The sequence below is a fragment of the Pseudorca crassidens genome, chromosome 1, assembly GCF_039906515.1.
Source record: "Pseudorca crassidens isolate mPseCra1 chromosome 1, mPseCra1.hap1, whole genome shotgun sequence".
Taxonomy (NCBI): Eukaryota; Metazoa; Chordata; class Mammalia; order Artiodactyla; family Delphinidae; genus Pseudorca; species Pseudorca crassidens.
The window spans coordinates 61,411,006-61,426,728 of NC_090296.1; the positions used below are offsets into that span (position 1 = coordinate 61,411,006).

The 15,723-nt window shown below is 38.6% G+C and overlaps 1 long non-coding RNA gene across 1 annotated transcript; it reads right to left on the reverse strand.

Moving 5' to 3' along the window:
- Nucleotides 1-576: 576 nt before the first annotated feature.
- On the reverse strand, nucleotides 577-4,364 carry LOC137227692 (uncharacterized). The gene is made up of 2 exons (XR_010944965.1): nucleotides 2,645-4,364; nucleotides 577-1,700 (listed from the first exon to the last, which is right to left on the reverse strand). It is a non-coding gene; the product is annotated as an uncharacterized lncRNA (long non-coding RNA).
- Nucleotides 4,365-15,723: the final 11,359 nt, after the last annotated feature.

The window sequence follows — 15,723 nt, forward strand, 5'->3', positions numbered from 1 at the left end:
TTCTTTACCCCCGGCTGACCTCAGAAGTTCACTAATCGGAATCACTGCTAATTCATCCTAAAAGCCGCTTCCAAAACAAAAATCCTTAGACTCTGTCTTGAGAACATAAACTTCTTGCTGTAGTTTCTGACTTTCCATTGGCCGTATGAATCAGGTCTGTTACAGAAAGAGTGCTAGCCTTGGAATCAGTTACCATGGGTTCAAATCTTAGCTCTATGCTTGAATAACTTTTGTAACTTTAATTGCTTAAACCCTAAATGTCATCATCTATAAAATGTGATATTAATATCTGCTTCGTAGGGTTATTGTAAGGAAAAATTAAATAATGAATGTAAAGTGTTTTTTTAATGTGAAAATACAAATGTGAAGAACAATGTTATGAAAATTCAAGCACTTCCCCTTGGAACTAAAGTCCTCCATAAGCTGGCCACCACCCACTTTTTCAATATTTTCTCCAATTAATCCCATTTCCAGCCCTCCTTCCAGGACTTATCAATTTGTTTCTTGCCCTTCAAACATGGGTTTCACTTCCAAATAATGCTACTTGTTATAACAGATAAACCAAATGTCAGTGGCTTAATACAAGAGAAGTTTATTGCTTGCTCACTTAAAATCCAAAACAGGTATTCCTACTTGGCAGGTGGTTCCCCTCCAAGTGATGATTCTGGGATTCAGGATCCTTCAATCTTGTGGCCCTACCATCCTTAACATGTGGTTTCCAGGGCCACTCCAAAAGGAGAGAGACCAGGGAGACTCACACAGGGAGCTTATTATGGGTCAGGCCCAGAGGAGGCACAAAGCAGAGCTGAGTCACATAACAGCATCTAATATAATCACATAGGGTGTCCAGAAAGAGAAGGACACAGGTTTGGTGAACAGCTGGCTACTCTGTGCTACCACCACAGACATATGTATTTCCCAGACTGTATTCCCCAGATACATCCTTCAAAAACCAGCTCAGGCCTCGCTTAATTCATGAAGTCCTTTTGGAGCAATCTGGCTGATGATCTTATCCTCTGAACTCAAACTCCCAGCATACATTGATTATACCAGCCTTTGACTCATTTGCCTCTTTTTTGTTAAATCACATAAACTTATATCAAGTCTCTTTCTTCTTAAACTTGGAGACATTTAAATCTGATAGCGCCCTCCTTGATGAAACATTTCCTACATCCATTGACATCCATCATTTCAGAACTTCTCCTACCTCCTGTGAGCTCTAGTAATGGTTCAGGGCTTTTTTCCACTGAATAATTGTGAGAGTCCCCCAAAGAATGATTCTTCTGGTGAAAGTGGCTGGGAGGCTGCAGTCAGGCCCCAAACCTCAACCTCAAATCCAGAAGGCATTGGCTGGGGAAAAAGCTGACTTCGGCTCAGAGATCTTCCAAAGTTTCTAAAGCCTCTTCAGCTGGTAAGTAGAGTTTTTCGATGTTAACAATTCAGACAAAAAACATGACAGAGTAGAATTCATACTTGGTTTTAGCCAAGAATCCATGGTTAGAATTGGGTTGTACTGGCTATAGAGATGTAGTAAAAGTAGGAGTTAAGTATTTAAGTGACATTGGGAATAGTAGAAGATGAAAAAATGTCTCTGTTCACTTTTTATACTGTTCATTAGGCAGACATAGTCAGGCATGTAATCCATTTTCTCCCTCGAGACGGCAACATGTGTTCTGTTCACTCCTGTCTGTTCTTCATTGCTTTGGGGAACAAATAAGACTCTATGAGGTGAAAATATAGGTATAATTTGGAGATGGAAGAAAATTAAGATGCTGGATTCAACAGTAATTGCTTACAGACATTTAAAATATGAAAAACAATTTACCAGGATTCCAAAAACCCATTGCAATTATAAGATAACTTTCAATTCCCTCTCCTCTCCTCCTCAGATGCCTGGCTCTCACAGGACAGTTTGGACATCACTAGATTCTGAAAGCTCTAGAGAAGCCCAAAAGGTAGAGAGCGATCACTGCTCTCCAACCGCTTCAGCAGCACAGTGTGAAGCCTGCATGCTCTGGGCAGAGAATCTGGCTCAGTCCATCGTTTTGAACAGACAAACCTCGCTTCTCATTCCGCTGTTGACGGCAGGGAACGGTGTAAAGACTCCTTCACATTTATTCACGCAGCTCCTCTCCTGCTCCGTTGATGTTCCTAAGCAGATGTACAAGTGCCCGATGACAATTAACTGATGATTCATCCTTCAGGACGCCTGCTAAGGCAGGCTGCCTGGCTGTGAGTGAAAACATACGTTTGCAGTAGCTAATCTTTCCCTTTGGTCGAGGACCAAGTCAGCCAAGGCATGGCTTTGAAGTTATTTCTGTCTCAGTGGATTAGAGGTATCAAAAGAAGCAGCTCCACAAACCTTTAACAAATATTTACAGTTCTGCACTAAACAACCTCCACCGTACCTTAACCTTTACTGTCTTGTGAAATGCTTGCCAACTTCCCTGCCAAACACATACACTTGACAGAGTAGGAGAGAGGGCAGCAGCTCAAAGAAAATGAAGTGCAAAACGGTAAGGGATCCACTGTCTTTGCTGTGGAGGAGAACGAGGCCCTTTTGTGCTGACCTACCTGCAGAGAGGGACTCCCTTCCCCTGTCCCCTCCCCCATGAGGGGTACTCCTCCACCCCTGGTAGCTCACCTTCTCAACCAGGGTGTTGAAGAAGAGACACGTTCTGTATTCAGCTCACCGAAGTCGTGGGACTGCCCTGAACCCAAAGTTTCCAAATGTGCCAAAGGATGGCTGTAGCCAGTGCAGGAAGGACACAAAACAATAGGTTAGACCCCAAAGGAGGCTGGTTATGAGGCTGTTGGTGTTCTGGTCATTTAGAGGACTGCCACACTTCGCATAGTTTATAGTAAGCCTCCCTCCTCGGAGGGTTTTCAATGAAACTGCTCATCATAGAATTCTCTAGTTGCTCCTAAAACGCTGTAGGGATTAGTTAAATAGATGACTGATGTGTGTTCTATTTTTAAGACTCCTTACTGTGAGCACAAAAATCTCATAACAAAAAGAGGTGGATAATTATTTTTAAAAAAGGATAAATGAAGGGAGCCGGCAGGCAGGATACCCTGTCGATGGGGTGGAGAAGAGCAGCAGGCCAGCCCCTGCCTCTTCTCTGTCCTGACTTCTCGGGGGGCCACTGCATCTTACCCCTGGAGTCAGGCCCATTATAAGATACATAAAGGAGACTCATAGCAGGGTCCAAATTGGTGAGGTCCCCCAAGGGGCTTCAATCAGCAACAGAGGCCCGTGGCAGAGAATCTACCAAAGGAAGCTTTAGCGGAACAGCAGCTGCCGACATAAGAGCCACTGAGGTTTGTTCATGAATCCCCCTGACATAGTACTCAGGGACCCCCCAGAACTTACTGTGAGACTCTGAGGGGACCTAAATGGAAGCCCACAGCAGTGATGGAGGCAAGGGTCAAAAGTATGTGCTATACGGTTAACAGGAGCACCAGCTGTTACCTCTGGCTAGATGCAGATGAACTCAGAGATATAGTGGCTAGGGTCGTGGTTAGGCATTTCATTCATTCGTTCACTCATTCGCTCATTCACTCATTCAACACATGTTTATATTTCAAGACACTGGGTTAAGTGCTTTGCAAAACAAAATTACACATTGGTTTTGCCATCTAAAAGCTTGCACTAATCGCTACTACAAGTACACAAATATCCGTAACACAGGTTAGGAGTGGGTCATTATATAGTCACAGATAAAGTCTGCACTGGCCAGGTGGAAGAAAGTGATGATTTCTGTGTTGGGAGAATTTGGAAAGATTTTGTATAAGAGCTAAGGGTTGAGGTAAAATTAGTGTGTGCAAAGGTGATGCAGAACGTATTCTCAAAGAGAAATAGTCTGAGTGATGGTATTGAGAAGGGCAAGGTTGCACATGCTTAAAAATAAAAGTAGGTCGTTCCATTGTCTGGACAATAGTATACAGGAAAGGAAATAGTGGGAAACATGGTCAGAAAAGTGGGATAGTCAGGAAATGGAGGGCTGAGTGCACCAGGTCAAGGAGTCTGATTTTCTGTATTAAAGTGATGGGAAGTCATTCAAGATTCCTTGGCAGAGGAGAGACTTGATGAGTACTTCTGGAAAATTAATCTTTGTTTAACAGCCAAGAAAACTCTTGTATACAGGGACAGGTTTATGATCGAACTTTACAGTAACTCCTGTTACAATAAGACTCAGTATCATAAACAAGCAAGAAGATCGTTCATCAGTTTTCAATCCTAAACTTATGTTTTCCTACTGCCCAGAACACTGTTACAGGTTACCCACTTTCTGCATGCTCAGGGAGTGAAAACTCGTAAATAATAGCTTATGTCAATCATAATTAGGAAGGTCTGTCTGCTAGAGAGAGGGGCAGGGCAGACACAGTGAATAGCTAATTATTATATAAAAATGACTCTAACCCATGCTTACCAACAAGGGGTACATCCTCCAGGAAGTCTTTCTGGTTGCCCCACAATCTCTCCTCACCTCAGACAGATTTGGGGGGGAGCTTCTTTCATAGTCCAGAATCCCCAGGCATGTATTCTTAATATCTCAAATAACTTACAAAGTCATTAATGCACAACTACATTCCTGAAAATTGGTGAAAACATCTTTTTTTCTACAGGGATATTTTCCTTGTTAATTATGTAAAAATAACAGGAATAGCCCATAGACATTGAGAGTCTTATTTTGAGGCATTAAATATAGCATAAACTCAATATACTTTATTTCACACATTTTAAGAATATGAAATGGGAACAATGGTCATAACTCCATGAAATCTAGCCGACACCTGTTAGTTGGAATCAAAATAATCTCTATTTATAGAAAATGCTTCCATGACTCCTGCAGCAGTTCATGAATATTTGCTTTTAATTTCAGAATTGCTTTACAGTTTCAAAATTTAAAAGACTTAAACATTCAATGTAAAGTTTTCTCTCTTTTCAAAAAGGTAGAAAATACATCTTTATTAGCAAAATTAGAAAAATTATATAAGCAAATTAAAGAAAAATCTTTAGTCCCTTAATCTTACCATTCAAAGATAATGACTATTAGTACAATGTTGTACATATTCCTCTAGATAGCTATGTAAACAGGAGCACATTACCTTGTAGTTGTATATTGAACAATATATTGTGAGCATCTTTCTCTGGAAAAAAATTCAGCTATGATACACAGTAGTTTTTAATAGAGAAATAACATTTTATTGTATAAATAGACCATAATTCATTTAACCTATATGCTCTTGTAGATTTAGTGTTTTCAATTTTTTCATTTTAAAAGCAGAACTTTTATGAGCATGCTATCTAAATATTTGCTTACATTTCTAATCACTTCTTATGACATGTTTATAGAAGTCTAATTTCTAGATCAAGGGATAGGCATATTTTAAAGGGTTTTGATGAGTATTGACAAATCATACAGAAAAGTTAGACCAATTTAATTTCCCTCCTGCAATGAATGAAAGTGGCCATTTTCTTGAACACTGGATATTATTATATTTTATTATTTGTGTATTTAAATATTTTATAATGCATATTACTCATGTGATTTCTTCCTTTTTGAGTTATGTTCTTTGTCCATTTTAAACTTCGTATGTTTGGGTTTTTTCTTTTTTCGGGGAAAGGGGGCTCATTCTTATGTTAAACAAGTATTTATATATGTTGCAAATATATTTTAATGTTTGTTTTATTATTTTTGTAGTATTTTTCATATAGAGTCATTTAAATTTGTACATGGTCATATCTATCCACCTTTCACTTTCATGATTTCTGGATTGTTGTCAGATATAGGAAATCTAGCACACTCAAGTTTATGTAAATATTTATCAAATTTTTATACTATTCTTATGAATTTATGTTTGATGTTTAAATATCTTTAATCCATTTGGAATTTATGTTGGAACGTGGTGGCAAAGCAGTGGTTTGTCGCTGTGTGTTTTGCAAGTAGCTAGCCAGTTGTCCAAACACTATTTGGTAAAAATTTCATTCCCCCGTTTAATTATATATCAAATTTTTATAGATGAATGGACCAGTTTGAGGACTTTCTATTTTTTCTTTTCAATTTTCTCTATTTTATTTTAGCTTTATAACACCTCGTAATATCTGGTATGGTATGGTGAAGGCCTCATGATTGGTTTGTTTTTTTCAAATAGAAATTGTGCTAGTCTCACCTATTTATCCTTTAACAATTTTCAAGATGTTATGAAAATTTTAAACCATTTTAAAAGGCACATAGAATAATTAAATGAACACTCATGTACCTAACACACATCTTAAGGCTCTTTTGAGTTTACTTATATCCTTACTATGTATGTCAATACATATACTTCTTTAACATTGATAGTGTTCAATATTATGTTTGTGAAGTTTGTGCAACTGATATATGTAGCTCTAGTCTTTCATTTTCATTGTTTCCTAATATTCCATTGTACGAATGGGATGTATCATTTAAATTATTTATGCATTACCTTGTAAATAAAGTTTTATGTGGTTTCTTTTGCTATGAACAATTTTGTCCCTGTCTCCACATATATGTAGGTATTTCTTGACAATATATACTGATAAGTAGAATTGCTGAGTTGCGGCATGTATATTCTTCAATTTATACTCGGTGTTCTTCTGTTGCTGTCCAGAGTGGTTATACATTTACTTTGCTACTAGCAGTGTATAAGAGTTCCCATTGCTCCACAGCCTCACAGATTTTAGTGTTTTCAAGCTTTTAAACTTTCACCAACCTGATCAATTTATTTTTCCAGATGAACTTTAGGACTGTGTTGTTCTATGACAAAGGAGGCAAGAATATACAATGGAATGAGAACCTACTGGGTAGCTCAGGGAACTCTACTCAGTGCTCTGTGGTGACCTAAATGGGAGGGAAATCCAAAAAAGAGGTGATATATGTGTATGTATAGCTGATTCACTTTGCTGTACAGCAGAAACTAACACAACATTGTAAAGCAACTATAATCCAATAAAAATTAATTTTAAAAAAAGAAAAAAAAGGGCTTCCCTGGTGGCGCAGTGGTTAAGAGTCCGCCTGCCGATGCAGGGGACATGGGTTCGTGCCCCGGTCCGGGAAGATCCCACATGCCGCGGAGCAGCTGGGCCCGTGAGCCATGGCCGCTGAGCCTGCGCATCCGGAGCCTGTGCTCTGCAACGGGAGAGGCCACAACAGTGAGAGGCCCGCGTAACCCCCCAAAAAAAAGAATATACAATGGAGAAAAGACAGTCTCTTTAATAAGTGGTGCTGGGAAAACTGGACAGCTACACGTAAAAGAATGAAATTACAACATTCTCTAGCACCATACACAAAAATAAACTGAAAATGGATTAAAGACCTAAATGTAAGACTGGATACTATAAAACTCTTAGAGGAAAACATAGGCAGAACACTCTCTGACATAAATCGCAGTAAGATTTTTTTGACCCACCTCCAAGAGTAATGAAAATAATAACAAAAATAAACAAATGGTACCTAATAAAACATAAGCTTTTGCACAGCAAAGAAACCATCAACAAAATGAAAAGAAAACCCACAGAATGGAAGAAAATATTTGCAAACAAAGTGACTGACAAGGGATTAATCTCCAAAATATACAAACAGCTCATGCAGCTCAATATCAAAAAAACAAACAACCCAATCCAAAAATGGGCAGAAAACCTAAATAGACATTTCTCCAAAGACGACATACAGATGGCCAACAGGCACATGAAAAGATGCTCAACATAGTGAGTTATTAGAGAAATGCAAGTCAAAGCTGCAATAAGTTATCACCTCACACCAGTCAGAAGGGCCATCATCAAAAAATCTACGAACAATATATGCTGGAGAGGATGTGGAGAAAAGGGAACCCACCTACACTGTTGGTGGGAATTTAAACTGGTACAGTCACTATGGAGGTTCCTTAAAAAACTAAAAATAGAGCTACCATATGATCCAGCAATCCCACTCCTGGGCATATATCAGGAGAAAATAATAATTCAAAAGGATACACGTGCCCCACTGTTCATTGCAGCACTATTTACAATAGCCAGAACATGGAAGCAACCTAAATGTCCATCGACAGAGAAATGGATAAAGAAGATGTGGTACATATATACAATGGAATATTACTCAACCATAAAAAAGAATGAAATAATGCCATTTGCAGTGACATGGATGGACCCAGAGATTGTCATACTGAGTGAAGTAAGTCAGACAAAGACAAATAGCATATGATATCGTTTTTATGTGGAATCTTAAAAAATGGTACAAATGAACCTATCTACAAAACAGAAATGGAGTCACAGATGTAGAAAACAAACTTATGGTTACCAAGGGGGAGGGGAGAAGGGATAAACTGGGAGACTGGGATTGACATATACACACCATTTTATATATATAAAATAGATAACTAACAAGCAGCTACTGTAAGAAACAGGGAACTCTATTCAGTACTCTGTAATGACCTATATGGGAATAGAATCTAAAAAAGAGTGGATATATGGATATGTATAAATGACTCACTTTGCTGTACAGCAGAAACTAACACAACATTGTAAATCTACACTTCAATAAAAAATTTAAAAATTAAGTTCTAATAGAATTTGTAACTTCACGTATTTGGAAAAATTAGCACACACACACATAATATATTATATGAACTCTGCTTACCTCAGAACATGATTTTTCTTTCCAATATTTTCTTTTGCCTCTGTAGTTTTACACTTTTTCATAGTCGTGAACATTGCTTAAGATAATTCATATGCATTGCATATTTTGTTGCTACTGTGAATGAACTTTTTTTCAAAAGTTGATTTTTTAAGCCAAAAATTTACTTTATTCTTTTATTGACTTTGAATATAAGTAGATTAGTGCCCCCCAAAAGATGGAAAATATGTTAAGAACAAATAACTGAGCATATCACAGCATTATCTAAAATGTCAAATAAAAGGTCAGCATTGAAATTAAATTTCAGTACCATTATAAACACTGCTGGTCCCCTCATTGGATCTGCACCACTCTCCAGACGCTTGATTTTTTTAAAAGTCACTTTCAATGACTCCTCCTCCTAACAGGCTGATACAATGAGGTGATCTAGAATTCATCACATGGAAGAGTGGGCAGAGGGTAGGCAATTCCTTTGGGATCCTCCTGCCCAGGACACTTTGCAACACCTTACTAAGTTTCACTAGCAGTTGTAAGGACAGTGCTTAACCATTAGCTTTAACCATATGCTCAAAACTCGATGACAGGGCTTCCCTGGTGGCGCAGTGGTTGAGAGTCCGCCTGCTGATGCAGGGGACACGAGTTCGTGCCCCGGTCCGGGAAGATCCCACATGCCGCGGAGCGGCTGGGCCCGTGAGCCATGGCCGCTGAGCCTGCGCGTCCAGAGCCTGTGCTCCGCAACGGGAGAGGCCACAACAGTGAGAGGCCCGCGTACCGCAAAAAAAACCAAAAAAACAAAAAAAAACTCAATGACATAAGAGAAGGTAGGCATAAGAATGGGGTCTCCTATCTCAATGCTCCTCCCTTGGTCTCTGAGCATCCATCTCTTCATCAGTAGAAGTTATCAAGTACCTACTATGGACCAAGGGGTGGGTCTGATGCTGTTAAGTTAGGGGGAGAGAATATGAAAAAGATCCCAAGACATGGTTTCTGGCCTCAAAGAGTATATCTAGATGAAAAGAGAACCAATGTGCATGCAGAATTCAGTTCAGTACCCCTAAAGAGTACTCTCATTTTTTTCTATAGTACTCTTAGCTGCATCCAAATATAGAGCTAGACAGACCATAGATAGATAGATAGATAGATAGATAGATAGATAGATAGATAGATAAAGATAGACATATAAAATAGTTGGGGTATTTTAGTTTCTATGTCACCCTGTGAATTGGAACAATGGAAAATATTCTTTTAATATCACAACTGGAAAGATGACCTAATTTAATGCTGCTGCATCTCAACAGTCACAGCCAGGTACAAAGGATATCATTATTCCTCTTGGGGCTCTGAGTATGTTCCTCCTGCCATCACCACCCACTGGCCCCCAGCTGTGGGTTGTCCTGGACTACAGCATTCTTCTCCCCACCTGGGGGAGATATTATGCTGAGCGCCCAGCTCTGTTTAAGCAATCTCTGGTGTGAAACAGTAAACTCACCTACTTCTCAGAACTTTGAAAGGTGTGGAAAAAAAGTCCAGAACCCTGTGTACCTGGGATTAATTTTACCTGTCTTCAAAAAAAAATAGTTCCTCCCTCTAGTCTCTGCTTTAGAATGACTTGGCGTAACATCTAGTGGGAGAGAGATTATTCTGTTCATTTGTCTTGCATTAGGGTGCACATCATTAAAGACCTAAATACAAGATTAAAAGTAAATTGCAAGCTATTTTGATTCTTCAGAGGGAATTAATAGTATCACATTCCTTAATCTTTTGTAGAGGATTTACAAAGTAGTTTCATAAATATGATCTCTAATTCCCACAACAACCCAGTTGGGTAGGCTAAGCAGGTTAAATACTACCCCCATCAAATCCACAGAGCTTAAGGCTAGAAGAGACTTGAAGACTCTATCCTGAAAACAGGTTCAGAGAAGCTGAGTTGACACAACTAATAGAGATGGGACTAGAAAACCTAGTTCTGACAACCAGATCCATTGCCTTTTTACTACACCATGATGCCTCATCTATCTCAAGTAGAGAAGGATGAAAGTGGTCGCTTGGTCTGTAGATGACTGCAATGGAAGGAAGGAGGGCAAGGTGATAAAGAGTTTCAGTAGTAGAATGTCTCTATGACCACATCACCTGAGATCCCCACTTTCAAGATTATGGGAGTGTGAGGCATAGAACCCCTTAAACCTCCTGTGGTTTGTATTCCAATGTTACAACTGATGCAGAAGTGAAAAGCCCCACTTCAGCTTCTCCAACTCCAAGGGAACATTGCTTTCCAGTCAATTCATCCCACCCGGCTTTCTCAGGGGATGTCTAGGTCTGGAATTTCAGAATCTCTGAGAAGGAAGGTAATTTCTAAGACTGACTATGATGCACAGGGCCCAAACTTAGTCCAAAATCTTGAAACCCCATTAGAACAAATTCCACCTAGAATGGAATCAAAGTTTACATTCCCCCCACCCCCCCAGAACCAAAGCCATGGAAGAATAACAAAGCCAGAGCAAGAATAACTTTCCAGCCCCTGACCCCTTGAACTAACTCTTGTGTGAGCCCATAGATGTACTGACAAAACTAGACATGCTGGGAAGGAGGTGAGAGACCATTTATTTTATATGGGGACCCCTGTGTCTACCTTCATAGCAATCAGCTGACATGGGAGATGCAAAAGTGAGACAGGTTGCCCAAGGACTGTACGGCAACCTCCTTCCCCTAGTGAGGCGGGGTAGTATGTGGCCTCATAGCTAAGCTCTTTACTTGGCAAGCCACCAGCCATTTGGGACAGACAACTGGATCACCATGCCCCCATGACATCAATACTGTTCAGACACTGGAGCGAGTAAGACAGGAATTTGATCCAAAGATCGGTTTTGGAGAACCATACTCAGACTAGAAGGCTGAGCCCCTGAAAAAGATCTGTCTCGCCAGCTGGCCAAAATAAATACGTGCAAAAAGAAAAGAAAAGGGGAGAAAAGCAAATTATGAATAGTTTTTCCAGACATGCAATTCTAAACCTAAGTCCAGATATGCACTTTAGAAAAAAAAAGTGCCCTAGTCTTTTGAACTATTTCATCTCTGGGAACAAATTTATTTTACTTTAAATTTGCTTTGATTTAGAAAACAAACATAGAGTGAGATCAAGGAACTTATATGCATTTATGCAGAAGTCTATTATTATGAATATTAAAGCACATTAATACAAGACTGAAATGCACATCACTACTGATATGAAACATATTAATACATGACTACCTTCTATATCCTGGCAGTAAACCCTGACTTTTTATTGTGAACACTGAAATCCATGTTCACATTTTAAATTCTATTTTTTGTTTTGAGAGGTCAAATTTCCCCCCAATATTAAGTTTACTTATTTCTACAAATATGCACCAAATGCCTTCTCCATGCTATGCAATTCACTACTGAATTCAGGACTTCTTGTCTTTAATATTGAGGAGAGGAAGGAGAGCAAGAAAGTGAAGTTTCCCACAGGAAAATATACCTTATTAGAGACTTGATTGTTTACATTGCTAATTTTCATGTAACTTAGAGAAGTACATATCAAATTTGGAGATGTTTTAATTCTCCCATTAAGAAGAGATGGGTATCATTTTGTTCTGCTCATAATGACCTCGGTCATATCATATTTTGAAATGGTAGCACACATTTGTTGTTTTCAATCCCACAGTCTCAAGTAAAGACAACATCAGTGAAACAAAATTATTATGAATAATATATTAACTATTATGTGCTACAAGTTTAATGGCAGTAATATAACTAGTAAGTAGACCGTTTAAAAGTAAAGTCTTCAATGGTAAAGAAATAATTCATTCAAATACTATAATAGTATGTAAAATGGAAAAAGATATTTTTATAATTAACTGTTATATTCTCTTGTTCTAATATTCTCAGGCCTGGGAGAGCAGAATGTTTACAACTGGTATTACAATCCATATCCTAAATAGCTTTTTAATGACACTGCTCTTCTTTGGTTAAATTATGTCACATAAAACCTCCCAGAGAAATGAAAAAGAAAAAGAACACAATAATGAACAAGACATATAGAGTTCCCACACTTCTTCAACAGCCTTGCTGATCTGCTCATCCACTACTAAGCATGCTTTCAGAGCAGCCACTCTGACCCTACTAATAAACATCTTTTGAGAACCACAACTGTCATTAAAGGAAAGAGACCTTATTAACCAAGAAAGGTCATATCCCACGTAAGCCTCGCACATTAAATATTGCATAATCTGTTCACAAGGGAGCAGGAAAGATCAATATTTTAAGTACAATAATCTCAAATAAGCTTAAATGAATGTTTTTGTATTTGGATAATAGTGACATACTTTGAACCCTAAATTATGAGTAAACATTTTAATAAAAAGCACCTAAACACTTTCCATTACTTTTGACAATTTATTTAAAATTGTTTTTATGCCTTTGATGCCTGACCCATTTATACCTGAGTTATACTGTAAGTGAAAGTCAAAGAGAAGACACCTTTATTATTATGACAGGTTACTGCTTAATACCAAATTTCTGCATCTATATAGCTAAAAAACTCTTGTTCTGAAAACTCTCTAATCAAAGAAATGTGGACAATAGAAGATGAATAACAACAAAAACATTCAAAAGCAAATCCACTCATGTTGTATTGAGGTTGCATCTATATGCTTCATGTGTTTAATTACACCTTAATATGTACTTACCCACATCAACGATGTGTAGTTTTGTGGTAAATCTCAGATTCATTACTTTTCTTTAATAGTGTCTAGCACAATATGAAGCCCATTTAATAAGAACCTTTGATGATGGTTACAAACCCCACAGCAGAACTCCCAGTTACCACAAGAGTATCTTGTTAAAAAAAAAAAACCCTTTTAAAACAAACTTATAATCACCAATAATGAAAATTCCAGCACTGACTTGTCACTATTTTTTAAGTACTCTTTTTTCAGTCAGAAGGAAATTCTGTAATCCCGTGCTTCTCAAACTTGAATGCACAGACAAAACACCTATCTATTCTGATTCTTATTCTGATTCTGGGCTGAGGCCCAAGATTCTGTGTTTCTCACATACTCCCAGGTGAGACCGATGCTGTTGGTCCAGGAACCACAGTTTGTGTAGCCAGAGTAGAGGATTATTTCTAGGAAACCAGTAAAAAGCTCAGCACCCTACTAGAGTTTTCCTTGGATTTTATTAAGTTTTACTATAAAGATGCTCATCCCCAACACGACCTACCTTCTCAGCTAAATGAAAGAATGATTGTCACTGCTGTGAAGACAGATACTTCAAATGGAAAATATAAACAGGCTAGCTCTGACTTAAAGGAATTAAATTTATCCCTCTCCCACTGAAACATTCATTCATTAATCAAACATCTGTTGCACATCAAGGAAGTACCCCCCTGTGAAGCAAATCAAAATAAGAAAGGTCACAAACCTCATATTTAAGGAGTTTACTGTATGGTAGGAAAGATGAAACATCTTCCCCCCAAACACAAATAAGTGTATCCCCAGGAGGAAAGGAGTCAGTCAGTGTAGTGTCCTCGAACAGGTGAAAAGCAGGGGCTGGGGAGGGTCTGAAGAGAGAGATGATTCATAGTTGTGTGAATCAAGCCTTCCTGAAGGGAGTGGGAGTCACCATCTGAAGCATGAGTTGGGTTGAAACTGCAGAGATGGAAAGTGAGCAATGGTCCCCACAGAAGTACAGAGAGAAATTTCAGGGCTTTTGGTAACATTTTAATTTCTACAACAAAATGCTTAATATTTAACATTTGAGAGCAACATTAAGTTGGAAACCCACTGGACTAGACCTTCTTTGCTTCAGTATGGATAGGAATCTCTCAGGAGCTTACTGAAATGCAGAGTCCTTGGCTCCTTCCTAGAGAATCTGTTTTACTACAATTGAGATAAGGCCTGAAATATGCATTTTTAATAAGCATTCTAGCCTATTCTGACCCAGGTGGACCACAGACCCCATTTTGAGAAACCGTGAGTTCGAGTATGGTCTCAGGAGAGGAGATGAAAGAAAGAAGAAGGGATGTGAAGAGAGTCAACAAAAACAGTTAGGAAATGAAGAAAAAGGAAAGAAAACAGCTCTGTGTTTATCAGTATGAAAGCAGCCAGTAAGGAAAGGGTTTAATTCTGAATGCTCTGGAAAGAAAATGAGATCCAGAAAGCTGATACCTAAGTAACTCACACATTTCATAAAGTTTGATGGACAGTTCCACCAGGATTTTTCATTAGCCATAAACAATTCCTCTTTTATAACACAGGTCTCCGGGTATGACTCCTCTTGGCATTACAGGTGTAGAGAAATCACTTGAGTTCTCCCCTGCCTGATGCCCAAGAATTCGATAAGCCATTGCCATTTTTAAAAGACTGTCATTTATTGCTTGTGGGTCACTGGAGAGCTGAATGGCAGAAATTACTCTTAAAGCCTTGCCCTGTTTAGAGAGTTAGGTCACATTAGCCATGTCCTCTCAGAGGGTCCTTCCTTTATCCCGTAAACTTCTAGGGATAAATCTCAGAGAGTCTTAGTATCCAGAAAATAAAGTTCTGGCTCAGTAGAAACTACAACCCTATAGCATCGTGAGGAAAATTACTAGGTTTTAAGGTTAAATTTTATCCTTTAATCTTCCTCATTTTAAAACAAAATTAAATTGCTTACTTTGGGTCTAGGTTATTCCAAACAGAAGATAAAACGTGGAGTTCCTGAAGTCCTCAAGGAATCGCGTAATTTCTGGGGTGCCAAGAGATTGAGTTTCCAGGGCATAGATCTCCCTGAAACCTGCAGGCTGCTGACAGGCAACTCCTTTGAAGATGATGGGGCCTCAGTACCTGTCCTCCCTCACACAGCTTAAAATCAGAGGAAAGAGCAAAAGCCCTGGAGTCAGATTGTTCAACCCCTTAACTGATGTGTGACTTTAAGCAAATTACCTAATCTCCCTCTGCTTCAGTTTTCTCATCTATACAATGGGCATGTTAATCATAATAACTGTATGGGGTGGTTGCAATAATTAAAGAGCTAATACACGTACAGCATTTAGAAAAGATCTTGACACAGT